Below are 11,440 nucleotides of genomic sequence, written 5' to 3' on the forward strand. Positions count from 1 at the left end.
AGAGGTAGATCTGATCTGGGAGAGAATAAAAAGGGGAAGGAGGAGATAACTTCCTTAAGGGGAAAAGAATTCCAAGAGTAGAGGATAGAGGAAATGGATAAGTGATAAAGAACCTATCCAGCAAACTAACAAGGATGGAGATGGAGAATAAAATACTTCAGAGAAAGAACTTCCTATCTGCAAATCACATATACAATCCCCAATAAAAAATGCCTCCCCTATATTTAATGCAAAGTGAGAGGAAAGAGAAACAAGATCATATTCATCCTCCATTGTACATAGAAGATGATACAGAGGAACCATCACAGGATACAAGCAATTTTTAGGGAAACTTGTACTCCTCTTTATCCGATGAGGAACAAGAACTCAGGAGATATGAAGAGGAGGAATTCTTAAGAGCTTCATGCCACATTGGACGATGTGGAGATCGATGACTACTACAAGAAGTTCACTGACTTCATGTAGGCTCAACCGCACAAGAAGTATAATCTACGATCATCTAGAAAGAGATCAAGGATACCATATCATAATGAAGGTAATTATTCCTAGGAGAAACCTAAGTCTGCTGACAAGGGAAAGAGCCATATAGACCCATCTATCTCAAGAAAGGAAGAGTTCTCCAACCCAAAAATATGTTAGCCTAAAGTCATTAAAAAATTTAATTCAACTCCACCTACTAAACCTGTCCCTAAAAGAGAAAAGGAGCCTACAGAAACTAGCACAGGATAAAAAAGCCATGCACTCTTTAACGTCCACAAAGAACTTGAAAAGGTCAAGATCCTAGTCCCATGGTTTGAGCTCTTGAAACAACCCACTTATAAGGCCCAATTCTCTTAGTTTTTGTTTCCATCCACTTTAGTCCAACCCCTTGACAGTCTAAAGTTACAGGAATAAAGGCCCATGGTAGTCTTTGGACCACATGTTGATGAGCAAGATCCTTCCACCCCACCTTTCTATGTTACTCTTGTAATACATGGCCTCCTCCTTCATAATTACATGTTATATTATAGATCTTCTCATAATTTGATGTCATTATCTGTAATGGAGCATCTAGGTCTAGAGATAACTAGACCCTATAAGGATCTCTATTCTTTTTACTCTAACGGGGTCAAATGCTTGGGTATGATCAAAGACCTGGTTGTAAATTTGGCCCAAATCCCAACGAAAAGTGTGGTAATGGATATCGTAGTTGCTCACATCCTAGCAAGGTTTGGTATGATGTTGTCTAGGTCCTGGAGATCTATGATTGGGGGGTATATCAAGCTAGATCTGACTTATGCCACCATTCCTATCTTTGGTGGAGAGGAAACGAGACTCTATAGAAAATCCAAATTCATCAAAACAATCATGAGAGTTGATTGTTCTCACAATGCACCTATGTATAGGATAGAAAGGGACATCTCCTACTTTATGATGAAATAAGATGAATTCATTCTAGAAGAAACACATATATAACCTACAGTCCAATAGGACCGATAGATCAAAGAATGTAGCAAGGTATGGAAGTTGTATTTTGATGGGGAAAATCGAAAAGAAGGAAATGGGGTAGGGGTATTATTGATATCCCCAGAAGGTAAGTTAATTCCTCTTTATTTCAAATTGTAGTTTGAGTCCACCAACAATGTGGTAGAATATGAAGCACTTCTGTTGGGCCTACAAATGGAAAAGAATCTAAATATTGACCATTTCTTCAGTCTTCCATACTTCTGCTGGAATATTGTTGCTTAGGATTTTATATTATTCCTAGCCCTATATATCAGATTCCTTCCTTTCTCTCATCCTCTTAATTTTATGACAACTCCAATATTAACCTTTGTATTGTTGTGTGTTAGCCACCAGATCCAAACATTTCTCTTTGAGATTGGCCTGTTTTACCCCCTAAGCATTTGGATCCATGTATTGGCTTGAGTTTATCTTGATGAAGGCCTATTGAACGAAGCCCCCTTTATTATATTTTCAAACTACGTGACAATTGGAGTGCAGCAGAAAGCCTCAATGATAATCTTCCAAAGAACTCCTCTCTTTAAGATGTCTTATTCACTTGTCTACAATCAACCCAGAGGTTGTCTCTAGGAAGATTTCTATATCTCCTGGAGCATTTGTGCTATAGGTGCTAGAAAAGTGACAATAGGTATAATTTATTTTTTGATACTTTGTACTTCTTGAAGATTCCATTTTTATTGTGATTTTGGTAGTTCTAGAAGGGAAGTAATCACAAGCTCTTTTTCTAGTACAATTTCATCTATTGCTTGAAGTTCATATATGATTCTAGATATCGTTATAAAGAAGGATACCACAGTATCATCCTTGATCATCTTAATAGTTCTTAATTCATTCTTGAGCCTTGCAATTTGACCAGTGTTCTTGATTGTGAATAATTTGGATAAAGGCTCATAAATTTCTTGAGCAGAAACTATGTTGGATATATATGGAATGATTTTTTCCTTTACTCCATCCATTGTTAGGTTCATGGCCAATATTTCGATTTCGCTGAACTTTTCTTTCTCTGCTTCACTGGATTCATTTGTAGGATTCTTGACTTTTCTTCGAGCTAAATCCAAAACTTTATTCTTCTCGAGAATGAGATATATCCTCTTTTTCCATGCCATATAGTTGGAAGTTCCTTCTAGTTTGTTTTCTCCTTTCGTTGAGTTAAACATAGTTCTTCTAGATAGTAGGCTTATCCCCTTATATGATCCTTTTAATGATCTTCCTTCAATCTCCTTTTTCCCTTCAATAGATATTCAGGCTGCCTTTTTCTTCTTCTTCACCTTATCTCTGATACCATGTTGTAAAATCAGAAAGGCGGAAAGATTTTCTCTTGATAATTACCTGTGATTTCTTTGAGTTATTATCGTGCCTCAAAAAATGGCAGACCATCTGATACAACGCAATGCCTGAATCAAATAATCGACATAATACATAAAATGGAAACTAATGTGCTACCCATCACTAGTATAGTGTGCAATGGTGGTCGCTAATAATGAGAGGCACCTAAGCTCTTGTGCAACAAAAGAATCAATTCGTAGTTGTCCATCACGCACCTGAAAATATGATGGAAAAACTACATGAGCCCCAACATATCTCTGAGAGTAGACAAGTTAACTCTCTGTTGCAACCCTATGGGGGACATCAAGGAACTGGGGAAAATCCTCCCCTCTTCTGGATAAGCTGATGATAAAATATATGTTCTTCTTAGAGGGCCTATACCACATCCAAGGAATGACATGAAAATCCTACTCCTAGACACTCCACTGGTGGATCAAATGTACCAACAAGATAAAGTGTGCCTTTGGGGATGTAGTCACCTCATAGTACTTAAGGTGGCATACATTCCTCAAGAGCACTTGAGTTACTGTGCTAATAGGGCAAAGGTATAAATCCCTCTCCCTCTCTCGCGCCTCCCATGGTCGGAACACATTGTATCAGTTCGCCATTTTCTCTTTCTCCTGCTATTGCACCCTTTGTTGACATCTCTGCTACATGATTGACATATAAAATACCTCAACCTCATACATAAAAAATACATTATTTTTATTAAATGAAAAATGTATTTATAAATATGGAAACATAACTTTCAATTATAAATAAAAATCCTTGGAGCACCCAAAAGACAGTAATGCACCGGATCTAGTGCGCTATCAAACACAATCACATAATAATGTACATACATATGATGCATTGCTTTTGGTTCACATATATAAATTTTCATTGTGGTGTGTATCAAACTTATGTATCCATGCACACTTATAGCCTTTTCACACTAGTATAGAACATTCACATTATCAAACGCATCAAACTGTATTTCTTAGTATTATGTTTGCGATGCATTTGGTAAATATAAATGCCCCGGGCATAACCTAAAAATGTAGGCACTGACGTACAATTTATAGCTTTTCCTAGTGAATTTTATTTGACGAAAAGCACTGCAAAACTTTTCGAACCCACCTATTTTACAATTCTAATCTGCTAAAAAATTAAAGTAGAAGGGCATTGGTGTTGCACATGGATATAGCATCGATAATTTTTAAAATTTAACATTTATCAGTGTTATGGATTATTGTAAGCGTCGGCGCATGCTATAATGTGCATGTGCCAGGGAATTATAGAACTAGTTTAGCACCGAGTCATGGTCACAGTAAAGCACGATGGTGGGCAAAACGAATTTTACGACCAACATTTTTACAAATTTAACCATTTTATGGTGTTATTAGGTAGTATACACATCGATTCTATATTTATTAAGCATTAGTGCACTTGTATATTATAGATACACCATCAAAAGAACATTTGCTAAAACATCCACCCGCCCACTTTCGCTGGTAACCTCTGCTACAAACATATTTTTTGGCTATTTTTATTCAGGATTTTTCAAAAACCTTTGTTAGAAGGTTATTTCCTTGTAGTGTCTCCTGATCATGTGCTTCATTGTTGCATCTCATTCTTCTTCATCTCGGTCTTCCTTCGCTACATGTATCACTGAGTGAGCTACAACCATAGCCTCCACGGACATTTCATTGACACTCCTCCTCTCACTCAAACTTTTGGTATCTCGTTTCACCTCCTATAGAACCTCTCGAGATTCCATTGCTCACTTGGCTATTGCACACTTTCTCACCTCTTTTGAAAATTCTATGACAACCAAAACTATGGAATTGCCACATGGATTCTACCCAACCATAGTTGTAAATTGTTCTCCTGCAAAAAATATTTTCCTACTTTGATACCACTTGATGCAAACCAATTCCAGAGTCTTCATATTTTTACCTTTGATGGCTCTCAAATTTTGTGAGCCTGAGCACTCACCTCTGGAATCCTGTGCGTTATGGGCCCACAGAACTAGCTTCTCCGCAACAATTGAGCTACCAATTGAGCTCGAAAAACTCTTTGACTGACCTCACTCCACAAAAGTCAAAGCATATGGCTTGAATAAAACTAGGGCCCAACCCAAGGGATCCCACATTAAAGTTAGGGGTCTACGCTTTTCTTTCCATATTCCCCCCTACTCCCCTAACCTCTTTGACGCCCTATTGGGCCAATTGGATCCTACTCAAGGTTTGGGGATGGGGTCAAGTTGGGGTTAGTTGGTTAGCTATCCTTCACATATGCGGGTTTGTGTTGATCATGAGTGGCTTACTTAACCTTTCTCTTTTTATAGACGAGATTTAAAGTACACCAAGTGCAGAAACTATCAGCCTTGGTGAGACCTTTCCTAAATCTATCTAAAATGAAAATGATTACGTAAGTCCTCCTTGGATTGAATCATTGTTTTAGTAAAGCCATCTATACATTAACTTAAAGTCATTTATACATTAACCTTAAAGATGAAGAGCCATATGGAAGAATTCACTTATAGTTGATAATACATTCAAAATTAAGAATATGAAAAGAGTATTTCAGTAGGGTCTAGAGGATTTAAAAGAGTAACATTACTTGAATGTTAAGGCATGCAAAAATCTTAACTGTAACCCTACATGGCTATCAATATGTACTAGCATAGATCCATCTTAAGTACAAATCTAACATGAGCTGAGAGGGATCAAATTTCTTAACATGAAAACTTTTTAGAGTGCAAAATACAATGTTATTTTTCATTATTTAAATTGCATTATGAATGCTAAATAGAGTATATATATGATCAAATAAGATTTTTAACCATAAAAACTTAAATATTTCATGTTATATACATAATCTTTTGAATAAGATACACATAATTGACATTACAATATTTTACATAACATGTACATTGAGACATTTTATTACTCAAATTAAAATATTAATTCATACTAAATATCTTTTAAAATATATTGTGTGCCATGTTATCTTCATGAGTAGCTTAAATAAATAATGGTGAGAGTAGGGTTGGAAATGAATTAATTAATCTAAAAATTTTAACCAAAACTTTATTTTAACTCATTATCAATCACCACATTCCATTCTAATTTGAAACTTTACAAATTAATTAATAATTATCAACAATAATATAATAAATTTAATAAGCACTAAACTTTGTAACAACACTAGCACTAACATTTTAAGCATTATTAGTAATAAAGATTATAAATTTTTTATAATTCTCAATTTATTTAAACAAGATTAAAGATTAATAAAAAAAATATTCAATTTAAACTTCAAATTTCAATTAAATAATTCTTGCGAAAATAATAGTTTTATAAATATTATGTATTAATGAAACCAAAAATTATTTTATACAAATTATTAGAAATAAAAATAATTAAATTTATTTTAATCTTAAAATTAATAAATTAATTATCTATAGAGGAAAGTAAGGAAAAATAATAGGTTAATAAACATTATGTATTAAATATTCATTATTTTATTTATTCCATTGAAACAAAAATATAACTTTATACAACTTATTAAATAAAAATAATTATATTCATTTTAATATGAAATTAATAAAATTAACTATTTATACAAGAAAGGGAAGAAAAATAATATGTTAATTTATCAACATTAATAAATATTAGAAACAAGTAACAAAGAAATACAAAAATTTAAAAGAAATTTTTTAATACTTTAAAAGAAAAACATTAAATTAAATAATCTAAAATAAAAATAAAAAACAAAATTAAAAATTGTGTTAAAGCATTATCATTCTTCTTGACTCCTAAAATAACATTACACAAAGCATAGAAGCCTCAAATCAATAAAATATATTTTGTTGAAATATCTCTTGAAAATATAAGATTTAAACATCTTACTAGATTGTAGAATGAGTCTATGGACTGAACTAGCTCAATAAAAATAAAATAGACTCTAATATTTTAACATTGTTATTGTTCCCAATTCAAGTACAGCATCTAGAAATGGGATTTCAGAGCATAATAAAGGAGGTATGAGAATTTGTATACTTGCAGTTATAATTTTTTGATCGAAAGAAAGAGAACAAAACATAAAAATCAATTTGTAGCTTAGTTCTCTCATTTTAAGTTTCCCAAATCATACTATATTTTGTTTGCTCGTGTCTTCATTTCTACTATTTAGTTATGGACATAGATTTGCCACTAAACTTGTAATAATACATTTGAAATCATAGCTAAACAGGAGCCGTGAGTATTTTTCAAACTACGATCTGAGAACTATAATCATAGCTAAACTACAAATTAATCTTTCGTGAGCAAATGAAGTGGATCTTTCGTGGGCAATTAATCTTTCATGGCTATGATATTCTCCATGTTCGTAGTAAAAGCATACCGACCACACTTCCAACTCCGAAACCTACCAGAGACACTGCAATTGCAAGGTCAGAAAATCTTGAGCCTCTACTTCCCAGAATGCCTTTCCCTGTCCTTCTGCTGTTTATCTTATTCCGATGTTTATGGGCAATGTTCTCCCGTAGAAGATTATTGACTTCGTCCAACTGTTCAGTTAAATGCCTCTGCCTTTGACCCAAACATTTCACCTCGTCAATTATGCCACGATCTGACCCTGTTCCTGAAATATTTGAAGCAGCTACTATACAAGACATGCCAAATCCATTGGCTTTTCCAATGGGGCACACATCAATAGGATTGTTTCCAAAAGAATCAACAGCTGAACCCTGTCTCAGAAGCTGTCCTTCACTACCAGAATCAGGAATCCTATTTCCTAGCTTTGCAACGTGAGACAAGATCTCATCGAACCTCTCATTGATGCTCGTCATTTGTTCTAAAAGGCGATAATAACCGCGGTCTTCAAATCCATGTCGAGAATCAAGAGTCCTGACATCATTAGAAATCCAGGAAAAAATGGGCAGGTCTTTTGCAGGAAGAGGGTAATCTAGCTTGGACTTCATGTCATCGGGCAATATCAGAACTTCAGCTGTTAGCTTTTCAAGCTCAATCTGTTCAATATAAGAGTAAGGCACATAAGAACCATCAAGCCCTAATTTACTGGCAACCTCTGCGACTCGAACTCTGTCCTTACCTTGCACCTGCATGTACTTCCGATGCAACTGATCAGGTTTATCAATTTTCACAACAACCGCGTCATCAAAGAACATGCGGGTTGTTCTCTTCAATACGGTTTTTTTTGTGTATCCTAGAGCCATCAATCCTCCAAGCAAACGAACATTAACTTCAAATGTAATACTTGGTGATATGATAAATGGATTATCGGCAACCCATTCCTCAAACATAAGGCTATATTTCCCATCCCTATTCCGCATTCTCAAGTAAGACTGAGATGTCTCGGGATCTTCCCCCGGGGGCAAGAGATAAATGTCACAGATTTCTTCAAATTTTTCTGTATGATCCATAGATAATATTTCCTTGATTTTTTCAACTGTGGCAATACGGGTAGACTTTAAAATGTATTTAGGCGTTTGAAATCCAGAGAAGGGATCGAATTTGTTCACAATTTTAATATGGGCAGTCTCCAAGTCAGGTTCGATGTAAACCTTATACATAGGGTAAACTGTCTCAGATATTTGTTGAATGGTATCAGCGGGTGCCTTACCCGAGCGATTGATATCTCTCAGAACTCTCTTGACAAGATCGAAGTGAACACCACCAGTAATAGACACCCGGAGATCCAACAACGAACGTAACCGTTCGCTCAAAGCATAGATACCTTCAATTATAACAATTCCAGATGGTGGAACGTCAACATCACTGTACCCAGTGCGTTTGCTGAGCTTAAAATCATATATGGGAACCTTCACAGATTTTCCTTCTTTTAAGTCATTAATATTTTGGAGAAGAGTATCATAGTCTGTCAGCCTGGGATCATCATAGTTTCCATCGATTACTCGGCTGGAATCGTAGTAATTATCCATAGAAATAGAAACGATGCTCGGCAATAAATTCACGACCTTCTCACAGAAAATTGTTTTCCCTGCACCAGAGGGTCCGGCCAATCCCACCAATGTGACCCCTTCATTCTTTTGCGTCAGAAGCTGGCACGCCCTGATAAAAATGTAGACACCCTTCTCAAAAGAGAAAGTGTCCGGAATTCTTGCAACTTCGTATCGATCACAATCCGCCCTCGTCACTAGCTCAAGCTGGTTGTTTAAAAGCCCCCCGGCCTTCCTCTCGCTGGAACGAGTCGAAATGTTCATTGAAGAATCCATCGCCATTAATTCACGATATAAAATTATATATAAACACTCTATATATACTAGATGAAGAGTATCGCAGAGCTAGAAATTTCAAGAAAGACAAAATCCAATCGCTTCCGATGCTGCGAGGGAAGTGGAAATTAGTTTCAGCTAAAATATATATTAATACAGCCGAGTGTCTGTTAAATTTTAGACGAGCATTCTTTTTAAAATTTTGATCTTTCAGCGGTTTGTCGGCCGTGTTTCGTTGGAGATTATTTACACTGACGTGGCAATTATATTTAACTTAAACGGAAATTAGGTGAATTCTAATGGTATTTTATTTTATTAAAGATTTTGATTATAAAATATTGTTGATTGATTGAGATGTTTTTAAAGATATCAATCATATAAGATTGAAAATTTTCAAAATATTTAATATATATAATTTTAATAATTCAAATTTATCATTTGAATAAAATTTAACATTCAAATTTATCATTTGAATAAAAATTAACTAAGTTTTAAATTAATCACATATATATGTTTTTATTTGATTTTCAATGAAAATTAAGTACCAAAAAACATCCTAATCTTATTGATGTATGTATGGAGAACATCTTGTTTTCTAGTTTACTCACTATTATTGTGCATACATTGCATAAACATCTTGTTTTCTAGCTTTTTCGCTATTATTGCGCATATACTGCATTGCCTTAAGGAATGGTCAAATATTGGGGGATATATCTAGCTTCATGTGCTAGAGGTATTGAGAGAGTTGAGTTTTTGTTTTTAATAGTACAAAGATGTTAATAGAATTTTATAAGTTCAATACTTGCCTTGGCCTATTTTTTGTTTTTTTAGCTTGATCCATAAGATATTTGATTCTTAAATTTCATCATTTACATTATACTTCACAACACGAGAATTGTCAATTCAGTTGTTCCCCACGAACTAGCCCACTACTTTGCTCTTGAGGAAGTGGATCTTTTGTGACCAATATTTTGTTACAATCATTTTCATTTTATTCTACTAGTATTATTTTAATAGTGGGGGTTCTGAACTCAAATTTTATGTTTTTTTTTTTACTTTAAGGGTTTTAACAAACTTTCTAAAAGGGAGAAGAAGGATGATAATGCATTTGGGGTATGTATATAGGTTTTCCATCAAAGCTTTGTATTTGAATTTTTTATTAGATAACAAATGAAAGTGAGCACCATTAAGGAGTGGGGCCTTTCAAAGCCTTGTATTTCTAATATAGGCTATGTTTCCTATTGGCCCTTTTATTTTGATTGAAGGCATGGTGTTTCCAACTCAGTAGATCGTAGAATTCTAGTTCTGCCACTGAATAAGGATAGTGGATAAAAATAGGCAAGATTAAAGATTGTGTGAAGTACAAGAAAATATATTATGCCAAAAATTCTAGAATATGAACAGCATCTTCAAAGAACACTATGATGCACTACAGATGCATAAAAAAAATTAATATATAGGATTTAGTACACTAGCAATATTCCAATGTCATGAATGAACCTCCATTCCCAAGGGCGCAACTATATGAATGTAATGCTTTTGAACTCTTAGAATTTAGAGATATTGTATGGGGATGAGGTCAAACGTTATTATTGAGTATGGATATTTTGTTTTAGGAGTATGGTACTATTACATCTATATATATTGAAAACATTGTAATGATATTCTAGATTGTATTGAATATGGATGGAATGCATCCTCTCGTTCAAATCATTCTTATGGTGTTGGTGGTTTATTCCATTTATTTGTTCTTTTTAGTTTTGTACTCTTTTATCATAGTGTCTATTTACATGTTATTATGAATGGTTATGTATCTAATATAGTTTAGTTACATGATATAGTGTTGGTTTGATGGATAACATATTTCCTATGTTCTACTTGTCGATTATGATTATAATGATGGTTGTGTCTATCACATGTTATATTTCTCTGCTATCTTTAAGTCTTGGCAATGCACTTCATGTGAGACCTTCCCCATCTCCTATGCATTGACTTTAAATGATCTAGAAAACCCCTTTGTTAAACAACCTTATGGATTATGGCCTACTAATTAAAGTCAACATATGTTGCTAGCATACCACCATGAAAGTTGGGAGATCATGATTGTACAATGGAGTAGATTATAAAGGAAGATCTCTAATACTAGTTTGATGAAAATATCAGCCTCTTCACTAGATAAAATGTTCCCTTGATTTGATTAACATAACAATGGTTTAGGAATTGAAAGTTTTTACGCACCTATATCAAATATTTGGGTTGAGTTTCTTATGAGTCTATCCAAACGGATGCAACAAATTGAGAAGATTGTTGGATATGAATGATGGAGGGAAGGGAAGAACATAACCTAAAATGCTAAGAAACTAGTTG

The 11,440-nt window shown here is 34.2% G+C and overlaps 1 pseudogene; it reads right to left on the reverse strand.

The window, feature by feature from the left end:
• Window positions 1-7,183: 7,183 nt before the first annotated feature.
• On the reverse strand, window positions 7,184-9,079 carry LOC149187568 (inorganic pyrophosphatase TTM1 pseudogene; annotated as a pseudogene).
• Window positions 9,080-11,440: the final 2,361 nt, after the last annotated feature.

Source organism: Pinus tabuliformis, chromosome 3_1 (assembly GCF_031772625.1).
Source record: "Pinus tabuliformis cultivar Carrire ecotype Pingquan chromosome 3_1, CPIR1, whole genome shotgun sequence".
Classification (NCBI taxonomy): Eukaryota; Viridiplantae; Streptophyta; class Pinopsida; order Pinales; family Pinaceae; genus Pinus; species Pinus tabuliformis.